This window comes from Panicum virgatum, chromosome 3K (genome assembly GCF_016808335.1).
Source record: "Panicum virgatum strain AP13 chromosome 3K, P.virgatum_v5, whole genome shotgun sequence".
NCBI lineage: Eukaryota > Viridiplantae > Streptophyta > Magnoliopsida > Poales > Poaceae > Panicum > Panicum virgatum.
Window position 1 is genome coordinate 6,012,592 of NC_053138.1, and position 12,859 is coordinate 6,025,450.

A 12,859-nucleotide genomic window follows, 5' to 3' on the forward strand; every position below is an offset into this window, starting at 1 on the left:
TCTCCACGTCGGCGTCTCCGCCCCCGCCCGCAGCACTCCAGCGAACACTGCTCGCCGTCCGGTGACTTGTTCTTCTGATGACCCTTTTCACCGGCTACTAGCTTTCCGATACCGCCACTGCATCGGGGCTTCATGGACGGTGACCTCTGCTTGCCGGAACGTGCAGTAGCAGAGAAGACACATCCGTTAAGAACGGGGGCAACGCAACCTGTCCGATCGTCTGCTCGCAAAGTCGCAACAGGAAGAACCTGCCTGACACTTGTGCTGCCGGGCAAAACAGAGAGGCGGTTATCTGCTGCGGTACCATCCCCTGAAACCCTGAATCTGAGCGGGGAAGGTTACCGAGTGGAAAGAGGTTCAGCTGGAGATCAATAACAGGGCCACATGTCTGAAACTCTGAATGCAGCAGTAATGTGGTTAAAAGTTAAAACATGGAGAAGCCAAAGCTCAGAAGATTATCGACCAAGAACTCGTGCCAGCCAACCCGGTACAGATAGAAAAATAACCGATCTTGGGGTCAGAATAAAAAGATTCGAAATAAACAAGGTTTTGATCGTTTTGCTAGTGTGCTGGAAGATTGAATTGAACAAGGCAGCAGCTTTACCAAATTTCCAGTCTTTGCTAGCGCCTTTGATCTGTTACTCCAAAGAAACAATGCTAGCTTGGAAATTTTGAATCTTCTGTTTTTTTTATTTCTTACTAAGCATCGGAATGACAGGTGCGTGTTCTTTTCAGAGTAACGTGCCAAAGGGCCTCTAGCTGAATTGGTTAGGGGAACCCAGCGGCACTCCTCAGGTCCTGGGTTCGACTCCCCGTGGGAGCGAATTTCAGGTTGAGGTTAAAAAAATCCCCTCGCTGTGTCTCCCTTCGAGGATGTCCCGGCCTGTGGTAACGGTGCGGCCCAGCCTGAGGGCTGTGGCAGTGGTCGCCGGCCCAGGTTACGGTGCAGGTCTTGGGTGAGGCCGGGGTTCGGGGGTTTTCTCGGCCTGGCGTCGAGAGTTCTTCTCTGTATGACAATACCGTTGGGGCGGTCTTTCCCCAGCCGGCCGAGTTTTTTTTTCAGAGTAACGTCTTCAGCCTTGTGGAACTGCAGAATGCTACACTCTGGTCAGACAAGGCCTGGCCATGTACTACGTATGTATGTGACTACGCAAGCTATGAATTTGTGATGCTGTACATTATCTTTATGAAACATTTTTTTTTAAAATAAATATCCCTAAGATAGAGCTTGGCGAGTTGCATCAAATACATTGTTATTCATACATACAGTCATTGTAGGGTATGTTAAGGTTCAGACAAGGACATCTAAATGAGGCCCTGATGATTACAAAAGGCACCTGACCAAGTAGGTTAATGGGCAAGCTAATTGAATAGTGCGACGATGTTTAGCACAGAATGCAGTACACCTCTGATCAAATGCAGAATAGGAATTGTGACAAATGTGTTTATTTTCCCTACAGTCATTGTACAGTATGTTGATGTGTAGGAAACTACAGCGAAATCAATTGTTCCATTCAGATAATTGATTTCAGAAAACCAAGGACATCCAGAATAATAGGCAATCACCAACCAAGCACTTTGAATAGTGGAAAGGTAAGGTTAAGCCTCAGTAACTGTGTCAGTAATCTCCTGCAGTAAAGTGATAAAATGCAAAGATGCAGGTCTCAGAGTTCCAGATGCTCCTTCACTGTACTAGATAGTGTTTTCGCACCCCCAGATATACGCACACTACTACCGCACATAGTCGTAAACACGTGGGATACTGCAGTGGCCAGCGACATAGTTTTCGCCCCTCAGATGCAACATCCTCTCAATGCAGGCGAGGCAGTAAGTAAAATCCGCATGTTGCTCACCACCGAGCTACCATAAGGCTGGAGAAATTTTTGTCCCGCTGCAGCAAACAAACAGAAGAAGCTTCAGAAAAATGACTCAGGTAGCACATGATGCATTAGTATCAACTAGTCTATCAACTCGTGCTCCTGCACGAGCTAGTTAGAGATATCTAATAATTATCTATCTCACATTCTATTTAACCAATTAAATATTCTAATACAGTACTGCGAAGATGCATATTTATCATTATATAATTTTAATAAATGTGATAGGTTTAATTACTAACAATTTTTTCTCACTTCACATCACACCTCCATATATATTCGATATGTGTTTAATTGAACACTTTGTTTGAGCTATATGAACAACATGAAAATTGGTATGCTTAGCTCTTCTCTTATACATGAATATATGGTGACAAACACATTATGGTTAGTATGTTTATATAAATAATAACATAAATAATATATTAATAATAATAGAAATAATAATTTAGAATTTTATATTGATGCGCTTTAAGATTTTATTTAATAATATAATTTTGATTCATATTTGGGCTTTGGGGTTCATTTTAACTTTTTATTATGTTATCATTGGATAATATATATAAAAATTTCGGAGTTATTTGATATTATTTTATAATGGCATAAGTGCGTAATTTACATGAAGATTAGGGGGTTACTTTAAATTAGTTCTTTATAATGGCAAAGGTGGGTAATTTAGATGCATGTTTAGGGGATTAATTTAGTCTATTTTCGTAATGGCAAAGGTGGGTAATTTGTTAAAAAAGATAACAGATCTAATGGCTATTATGATTAGAGTTGCCAAATTGATGGCCGGATGTTTCTGTTTTTTGTGAGAATTTGTAGAATTTCTCTTTTTTTTTAGACCGTCCACCTAGGATTCTAGGTAGCTTCACATGGAGGCTTCAAAAGGAGCCTCCAATTAGTAATAGCAAGATGATTACTCAAATAGAAAAGGAGGCATTACTGTATTCATCACGGATCAAGCCGGTGACGGACCAGCTTATTTCATTCTTCTAACCAAAGGGGAAAAAGTATGACGAATAAGTTTCATTCCTCAAAAACAACACATGCAACTGTAGGTAGGAATGCATCTATGTCACTATCAGCCCCCCAACCATAAAAAAGATATGAAGGCCTCATAATAGCAGTCAAAGATGAGATCCAATAATTTAGCAAAACAACATTGTCAATTAAATATCATGTTTTCTCAAGATCACCTAAAATAAGACCCCAGAGTAGCCATCCTGCAAAACCTATTACTGCAAGCATAAGCAAATCCATCTAAAAGATGCTAACACACTAACCGCTGAAACCCATCACAATTTTTCTCGCAAAATAAAGATTCAGAGTTGCATCCATGTTCATTTTGAATTTAGTAGTCCTTCTATATGTGTACATTCTTTTACAGACAAACTGCTAATATATTCATATAATAAGAGAACCGATCACCTGCAGAATCAAAGCCCAGTGGCTCACAGCAAATGACGATGAAGCCACTTGGATCCCGCCTTTAGCCACAATTCTGTAGAAGCAAGGATCAGTATGAGGTTGTGCCAGTGGTGCCTTCACCGGATTCATGCAAAGAGGGGCTTTTGAAGCCAAAATCAATTACGGGTTGTCCAGCAATTTTCCAAATCCTATAGTGATTGTGGGTCAACTGTTATAAGGTTCCGAAAATGGACACTGAAATTACGCCCTTGCTACAAAAAAGTACCAGATCAAGTTGGTGAATGTGCAAGCTTAAGGGAATGGTGCGACGATCTTTAGCTCACAGTATCCCTCTGATCAAATGCAGATTTGGAATTTTGTGCTAAAAGTGTTCTGTTTTCTAGCGTCACTGTGCACTGTATTGATATTGAGATCACCACCAATGTACCAGAGGAGGACGCCGTCATGGAGCGCGGTTCGGGACGCGCCAGGTCGGCCAGAGCCGCCAGCACGGGCACCGGCGTGTGCTGGTGGAGCTACTCGTCCAGATGGATGCATTCAACGGCTCAGGCGACGAACTCTCTGGACGCGCTGTCGGTGAAGTAGGCGCACCCGCCCGTGACCTCCGCTTTCCAGGCAAAGTCCCGAGCATCCACGGCGAAGCTGTCCTCCCGACCAAGGAACAAGCAGACATGGCCGCCGATGCCGGCCGCGCTCTACCCACCGCCGTTGCCCACTTCCAGCGCGTGGACGGACACCGAAGCCGCCGGCACGGTTCTATGTCTTGGACATCGACCGATCGATGCACAGCAGCTCGGAAATGGGCCTCGAGGACGTGCCTATCTCCCGTTCTCAAGAGTTGCCGCGGCAGCTTCGCATGTTCAGGGCAAGGGTGCAAGGCCCAGACCCTAGAGGCAGCAGGGGCAAAGAGGTGGCGACGTCGAGGGAGAGGACGCGGCCGCTGTTGGGGTCCGTGAATCCTATCCACCTTCGGAAGATGGATAGCGTAGGTAACTTCCGGTCTATTTTCTCAAAAAAAATATAACTTCCGATTTGAGATTCGTACACGTGTAAACAACAAGTAGACCGCCGAACGAGCAAGACAGCCCAGCATTGAAGCGCTTCATGGGCCAAAAGCAGCAGCAGAAGGAAGGATAACACGTGGTTGCACCAGACTTGCTGGCGGTTGATTTCGTATGACCGGACATTCAAATGCACTTTACTCTCAAACCATGTGCCCATTTCAAATTATCGTTTGGACCTAAATGTTGTTCATAATTAATTCAACAAAACAAGATCCATTTTCATATATTTTTCGTTATTTATTTTTTTTAGAAAAAAAGTCAACAAACTATATGTACCATTTCAACATTTTAAATATATTGTTTCAACATTTCTAACATGTTATTTAAATAATTCGCACATAATGTTGATCTTTCCCCAAAATCGTTGAATTAGTTTTTTATATCAACATTTTTATGGTATGAGTTCAACACTATAGATATACTAGCTCAACATTTTAGTTATATTATTTCAACATTGCCATGTAAAATGTTGAACTACCTTATCTAGTATGATTAAACTAGAAATGAAAAAGTTTGAATCTATTATTTTAGAATGTTGAATATGCTAATCCAATATTTTCTCATATTCTTTTTATTGAAAAATGAAAAGTTTCCATGCCTTTCGGTTCTGTGTTGCTGCTGCCTTTCAGTAAGCATATTAAAGTCGGCTTTGGGCTGCGGATATGTAGGGCCCCTCTGCGTCACACGTCTAACAAACTGGGCGGAACACTGAGTGCGGGGGATTCGCTTCGTTGATGGGCTTCATCAGCTGTTAATGGGCTTTATAGTTATAGATGTTAAACATCTTTCGGAAAGCATATAGGGACGCCCGTTGGGGTCGGAGGCGTGTCGTAGCCTCGCGCCGCGGAGGGCCCGGAGTTGGCGCCGGCAGCAGACGTCCTTCAATTCCTGGTGAACGGCGAGCGGAAGCTAATAAGCGTGTGCCAGCTGGTGGAGGAGGAGGACGCCGTCACCGCAGCGCAGTTCTAGGCGCGCCAAGTCGGCCAGCGCCGCCAGCACGGGCACCGAAGCCGCCGGCACGGTTCTATGTCCTGGACATCCACCGATCGATGCACAGCAGCTCGGAAATGGGCCTCGAGGATGTGCCTGTCTCCCGTTCTCAGTTCTCACGAGTCACGAGTTGCCGCGGCAGCTTCGCATGTTCAGGGCAAGGCCCAGACCATAGAGGCAGCAGGGGCAAGGAGGTGGCGGCGTCGATGGAGAGGACGCGGCCGCTGTTGGGTCGGAAGCGTGTCGTCGTAGCCTCGCGCCGGGAGGGCCCGGAGTTGGCGCCGGCAGCAGACGTCCTTCGATCAGTTCCTGGCGAACGGGGAGCGGAAGCTAAGCGTGTGCCTGCTGGTGGAGCACGGCGGCCGGCGAGGATACTCATGCGGCCATGGTGCGGCGTCTGAGCACTCTAAAGGAAGCCCTGATGGACGGGCGCGGCACCGGCAAGACAACGATCTCCAGCCGATCTCCATGTCAAGCTTTATTTTGTCACACGCCAGCGTCCACGCCTCGGCCGCCGCCAGCCGGCACGGGGTAGAAAACGCTTCCTATCCCTGCCATACATGGGTGGTGATTCTTGCCGGCGCCGCTGCCGCCGCGACGCACGAGAGCTCGGCCCGTCGTGGAGGGGAACCGCAGGAGAAAGCGTCGAGCGGCGCGGGGGACGGGGGACGGGGAAGGCGGGGTGGGCCTCGGTGCCTTTCAGCTATTCGCGACGATCTCGTCCGTAGAAGCCCGATCCAACGTCCAATATAGGCCCTGTGGGTGGTCGGCATTTCGTCTACCGTCCAGATTGGACGGTAGACGAAATGCCGACCGTGGGTGGTCGGCATTTCGTCTACCGTCCAGATTGGACGGTAGACGAAATGCCGACCACCCCTAGAGCCCCGACTGGACGGCACCGTTGGCGGCGTGGCCGCCGCCGAGGCCTCCACCGCCGGCTCTCCCACGAACGAGATGGTCCGCGACGTGTTCCGGGCTTCCAGATTTCCAGGGAGAAGTTCTCGGCCATCGACTGGCTGATGGTGGTCGCCGTCGCGCGGCGGCGAGGTTTGACGCCAAAACACGGGCGGCGATGGCGTGGTTCAGCGCTTGCCGGTGGAGCTGCGTACTCGCGCCCAAAGGACGGGATTCGATGGCACGGCAGCATGAGCGCCGCCGGGGTTCCACCTTCGCTTTGCTCGCAGTTACGGGGTCCGGCGTGCAGGTGGTACGCGGCGACTGGCCGGCGGTGGCCGCCCGGCGCGCTGCGCGAGGACTTACCGAAATCAGCTCGTTCCAAATAAGAACAGGATGTAGCGACGCAAAGTACTCAAGCTTTGCTTGTTCTTCCTCTCATTGCAATTTGCGAAGCTCCCGGCTGTCTCACCAGTCACCACTTATCGAAGCTGCATGCTCTCTGAAGTCTGAACCGAGGAACAAGCAGATGGATACATACATGATTAGTACAAATATAACATGATGAATAATGGACTCAATGGAGCCATTCCGTCGAAACTGCCATGATGTTCTTCCATCTACCAAATACCACGGCGAAGTGTATAAGTGAATTGCTCATCGAATTGACTTAGCATGAGCCGAGAAGAAAGCAGCATCTTGCTCATTCTACTGCACACCTGCTAGCACAAGCTTTTGAAGCCTAGACTAACCGAGCCACTTGAGGCACTGCACAAACTCGCTCCCCTCAAATTCAGATTGATCACCTGATCGTGTATCCTGCTCTGGCTTGATTTGCGACACTCTTGTTTTCAAATGTACCTCCTCGATCATGTGATCTGTTTCCCCCAAAAACAATGAAATTCTTGTAAGCAAACACATCAATTTCTGCTGGATAGATGTTGTAATTAACTGACAGCTTGATGCGACCAACAGATGCAGTGCAGATCCTCGAGGCCCACCGGGAGCTTCAAGCACCGCACCGGCGGCCAGGCAATTTCTGCCGCTGCCCGCCGAGCACCCAACACGATGCTCCCGATCGAGGACGTAACCCATCATACCTGTATTATGTGCCAGCGAGATGGCGCAGTAGTCGTCGTCGACCATCTTTGCCGACGATCGCGGCGGCGCGGCCCGACGAGGTGCCACCTGCTCGTCCAGATGGACAGGCACGGCACGGGCGAGCCCACGATCAGTACGTCTCCATGCGACCATGCCCATCGCTCCCTTCTAGTGTCTGCCAGCTTCGTCGGTGATCCTCGGGGAGCTGACTTTCTCGGGGCGCCGCGCACTTCGTAGCTCATGGGGGGCAGAACAGAACGCCGCGTGGCCCGTCGCGAGAGGAAGACGAAGAGGCCGTTCGCTGCCTGAAGTTAGCCGCCCAGGTCAATCTAGACCGCACAACTGCGATCCGACGGCTGGGAGGCCTAGGGGGCGGACGGTATTTCATTTACCGTCCACCCCCTGGACGGTAAACTGAATGCCGTCCGCCCCTGGGACAGGCCGGGCCGGCGCCATCGACGGCAGCCACGCCGTCGCGGCCTCCACCGCCTGCTCTCCTGGGCTCTAGACGGTTCGGGGACGTGTTCCGGAGCGCCAGGGAGGAGGCGGTGCCATCGGCCTGCTTCGTCACGGACAGGAAGGCGCCGTCCGCTGCTCGGCGCGCCATGCCGCCGGCGCGGGCACCCACCGCGAGGCGCGAGCTCTCGCTCTGATGGATACGGCTAGGGGGCGGCGGAAACGTGATCGCGAGTCGAGTCGTCATAGAGACGAGCTTCCTCGACGCGTTGCGGCACTGCTGGGTTTGGGCGGCGGCCGGCGGCCGGCGCTGGACCGGAGCCTGGAGTGCCATCGCCGCCCGACAGGCGGCACAACCGGGTCGTGTTTCCGGCGTGCGCGGAGGCAATGAGCCTGGAGGACCTGGAGAGCCCGGCGGTGCCTTACCGCGGCGCGTGCTCCTCCCCTAGACGTTGAGGGTCTCCGACTCCGTCGCTGTCTATTTGGGGCAGCTTGACTGGAATCGCGCCGCCGGTGAGCTGTCGCGGTTGAGGGCAGGAGAACCTCGCTCGTCATCGGCGCCCCGGGGATAGAGATTCCGCGACAGCACGACCGTTTCCAGCCGCCACGACATGGTATGACCGGAATCTGAACTCTGAACATGAAAGATGGTTGCCTTCTAGGATGGATCAATCCAGAACCACTTTCTACTCTGCAGATCTGACATCTGAGTGCTCATTCATTCATAAGTTGATGACTGTCGTTCAGTTTCAGTAGCTCTGCCTTCGGTAAATTTATAGCCAGTGGATAATGCACTTTCTTATCGGTCAGCTTGTGCTAATTTTGTTCCTCTTATCCGTTTCAAAAAAAAAAAGTTCCTCTTACGCGGAGATATCATCCCAGGCTTCTGCCTTTGCTGTTGTTTTCCAAGATCTACTGCTCCTCAACTTGTTCAATCGGTTCTCTCCGTCGTCATTTTTCCATAGTATTTATGTTTTATTGTTGAATATTCTTTTTTAGGGTTTTTATTGTTGAATATTCAGATAGTTGTTGCTCTGTATTCGTGATTGTGAATCTGTGCTTATTCTGTACTACTAGCATGTTCGGCTGGTCTAGGCTTGGCTTGGCTTGACTTGATTTATTACGATTTATTTCCTCTCAGACAATACTATTCAATCTACCAGCCGAGCACTATTTATTCTATCAGCCGAACAGGGCATACATAGTTGCATCAATTTCTTGATTGAGCTATCTTTTAAACTACATCTCCAATGAACTTTACCTAAAGTGGAAGTTATAGGTTTTGAAAAGCTCTTCCATTTTATTTTCGTCAAATTTGAAGTTGCAGTTTGACTCTCTTTCTCTCTCTTCTCTATCCCTCCCCTGTTTTGCTCCCGACCGCGGCAGAGGCCGCCGGCCAGGCGGCCGACGATGCTTGACGGCCGAGCCGTGCAAGGCCCCCTCCCCGACAGGCCATCGACCGGCTGAGGCCGCACGATCCCTCCCTCTATCCCGAATCGCCCTCTGCCAGCTCGAGCTCGCCACGGGGCCGGCAACCCGAGCTCCTGCTCTGGAACCCACCCTCGTCGGCCCCTTGTCGCGCCCTTGTTCCGGCCTCTCTCTCGCTCGCCTATAATCCCTGTGGCCTTCCTGTCTCGTGCCAGAGCGGCCCACGGTGGCCACCATTGCCGCAGCAGCTTGCCTCCACGCCAAGCTCCCTCCTCCGCACCTCCTCCACCCTAGTCAGTGTCCGGAACCGAACCGCCTCGGGCCCTTGTTGCCTCCCAGCCCAGCCACGGCCACCCACCTCGGCGGGGTTCGCCGGAACGTTGACGTGCCGCCGCTGGAGCTCCTGCTCCCGCCGCAGTGGTGCGTCGGGGAGCTGGGAGGCGCCGAGCCAAGCGAGGATGCCAGCAGATTAACGATTTGACGGACGCACGTCGCACGGCCGGAACGCAGCAGTGGAGCGGCGGGCGCCGAGCGCAGGGTGTGTGCACGCAGCAGGCGGCCGCAGGCAGGGCACTGGGATGGTTGGTAGCCCAAGATTCAGTAGCCTGTGATCCTCCGGCGAGGTCCTGCGACGGCGGCGAATGGATTGTCCGTCGGGGACGTCAGCGGAGGCGCGGAGGCCATCCCCTGGGACGGCGCCGCCGGCGCCGGCGCGGCAGCCACCCCCCTCAGCGACATCAGCGCGCGGCGGTTCAATCCATGGCGCACAACGACCAGCCTCCCAATCGGATCTCCCCTATCATCAATCTCAACCGCAAGTTGCAGATCGGACGGCTCCCAAGCACCTCGGCGTGGACGGTAAATGAAATACCGTCCACCCGGTCGGTAGGCGAAACCCCGTCCACCCCTGTGATCCTGGCGTGGCGGCGTCCAGCGGCCATGGCCACCGGCACTCCGGCAGAAGAGCTCTGATGGAACGAGGGAAGTGAGGAGAAGCAGCGCCTGACCGAGAAGACGAGAGCGCATCCCGCTCCTCATCGGGCAGGCAGCGCCGTTCGATCGGCGCTCCGCCGGGCGCGCCCGCGCTGCGCGGGTGTGGCAGCAACCATGCAGTCCTCTGGCGGCGAGCGCTCGGTACTCTGGAGCAGCGCGCCGTCGAAGCCCAATGTCTCGGCGGTTGGTGAAGCCGAGGTGGTGGCACAGGTGCGCTTGAGGAGCGGGCACGGGAGCCCTCGGCATCTCCGTCCACCACGATGCAGATACACGACGGCGCGGCGGAGCAGCACTGCTAGCGTGGCACGACGCCTAGTGCCAACTCCGTAAGAGGAGGAACGCGCTCTCTCCATCCAAGCACGCGCTGCTCTTCCTCCCGTCCGTCGCCCCCTCCGACTCCGAGCTCCCCGGCCGGTGGACATGGCCGCTGGACGTCGTGAACTCGTGGTCAGGGGTGGACGGTATTTCATTTACCGTCCACCCCCAGGTTCCTAAGGTCCGTCCGATCAACATCGCACGGTCGAAAATGAAGCAAGGCCCCACCTGATAGAAAATGAAGCAAGGCCCCACCTGATACAGTGGCCAACGGACGGCACTGCCGCGCCGTGCGCCGCTGACATCGCCGCCGTGGACAGACACCGCCGACGCGAATCGAGCTCTGCTAGCTAGAACTGTACCCCACGCAACCAGCCAGCTCCATGTTCTCCTCCTCCAGCTCGGGCTTCCCAGCGCTCTGGCTGGCCCTCCTCCCATCGCCACCGCGTCCTCCTGCCCGCCCCGCACGCCGGCACCGAGCCGCGTTCATCGCTGGCAGCCGGCGTCCGGTGGCACCCTCCGAGCTTCCCGGAGGGTGGCCATGGCAGGTGCATGTCGTGATCAGGGCGGCGGCGCGGAGTCCATGCCCCTCGGCGACATCAGCGCGCGGCATGTCCGGCCTCCCTCCAGCCGCAGCCAAGTTTCCGCGCTTCCAATCTCGACCGCGAAATACGGATCGGACGGCTCCAGGTACCCTGGGGCGGACGGTAAATGAAAAACCGTCCACCCCCGATCGGCAAACCGAACACCGTCCACCCCTTGCTGCGGTGGCTGCGTCCGCCGCGGAGCCGGCGGAAGTGGGCGGGTGGCGCAGCAACCACGGCTGACCGTCGCACAGCCACGGCACCTGCAGCCGCTGGGCGGTGACCGGCCGCAGGGCGCTGGCAACGCTAGTTCGGAGTAGCGCCGTGACAGATGAGGGTCCGCAGAGTGCCGGCGCCGCGCGCGCGTGTCATGGGCGGAGCTAGGTGGATGCCTGGGTATTCCTAGGAATACCTATCTTTTTCCCCAAACAATCATGTACATTTGAAGTATGCATATATGTATATCTTATATTAGGCCATATTCTCTGTTCTCTAGGTTAGAAATTAGCCAAATACGATCTTTAGAGGTCCCGTCGCCCACAAATCATCTCTCTGTCCATGTATCAATTCAATCTATCTCACACGCGTTCTTGTACGACCATCCTGGTTCTGCTAGGGACGGTGGTGTGGCTGCACCCGCGGTAGAACATGCTGACTTGCCGAGGCTTTAGGCATCATGACGCCATCTGTTGATTACCCTGAGATAATATGGTTCAGTCCGTGGCAATCATATATAGCAGCTTATGATCTGAACAAGCTATAGGTACCAAATTTTGATAGAAGTGGCGTATTTAGCTAATTATGTGTAGTTTGAACATTGAAATGCTCCTTTACCCATCAGAGCAAACTTAAGAGCAGACTTATGATCAAATTTGGGACTGAACAATTACAATTTGTACAAATCGGCACTAGACTTAACTAATTGGGTTGTTCACCTAGCATATGAACTAGTTCATTGTTGAATATGAAGTAAGATCAAAAAAAATGAGCTTGTATCTTTAATTGTCGATATTGTGAACTTGGATTTTTTTAGAAAGTAGGAATACCGAACTACAAAATCCTGGCTCCACCACTGGCGTGTATGCTCGTGGAGATGACGGGAAGGTAGCGGGAGATCCATGGTGGGAAGCGGCGGCGGAAGCAGAAGGCGTGCTCGCCGGTGGCGCAGCGGCCATGGGTGACCATCGTGAGTCACGGACCAGAAACCAGCTGCTTCCGTGATGCTCCAGTGATAACGGAATTCCTTGAGAGGCATGTGGATCCAACCTGAAAGATCCAGAAGCACTTTCTACTCGGCAGCGCTGAGTGCTCACTCATTCAAAGTTGATGACTGTCATTCAGTTTCAGTATCTCTTTATAGCCTGTGGATAATGCATTTTCTTATCGGCCAGCTTGTGCTAATTTTGTTCCTCTTATGCAGAGATATCATCCCAGGCTTCTGCCTTTGCTGTTGTTTTCCAAGATCTACTGCTCCTCAATTTGTTCAATTGGTTCTCTCCCTCGTCATTTTACTATAGTATTTATGTTTTATTGTTGAATATTCAGATAGTTGTTGCTCTGTATTCGTGATTGTGAATCTGTGCTTATTCTGTACTACATAGTTGCATCAAATTCTTGATTGAGCATGTTCCTGTTGGTGCATAGGGCTGTAACTGATAATTATCGCAACATGTCAATGTTAAATTCCTGCTGTGACTTAATGTCAGTATCCCTGCATTTGATAAAT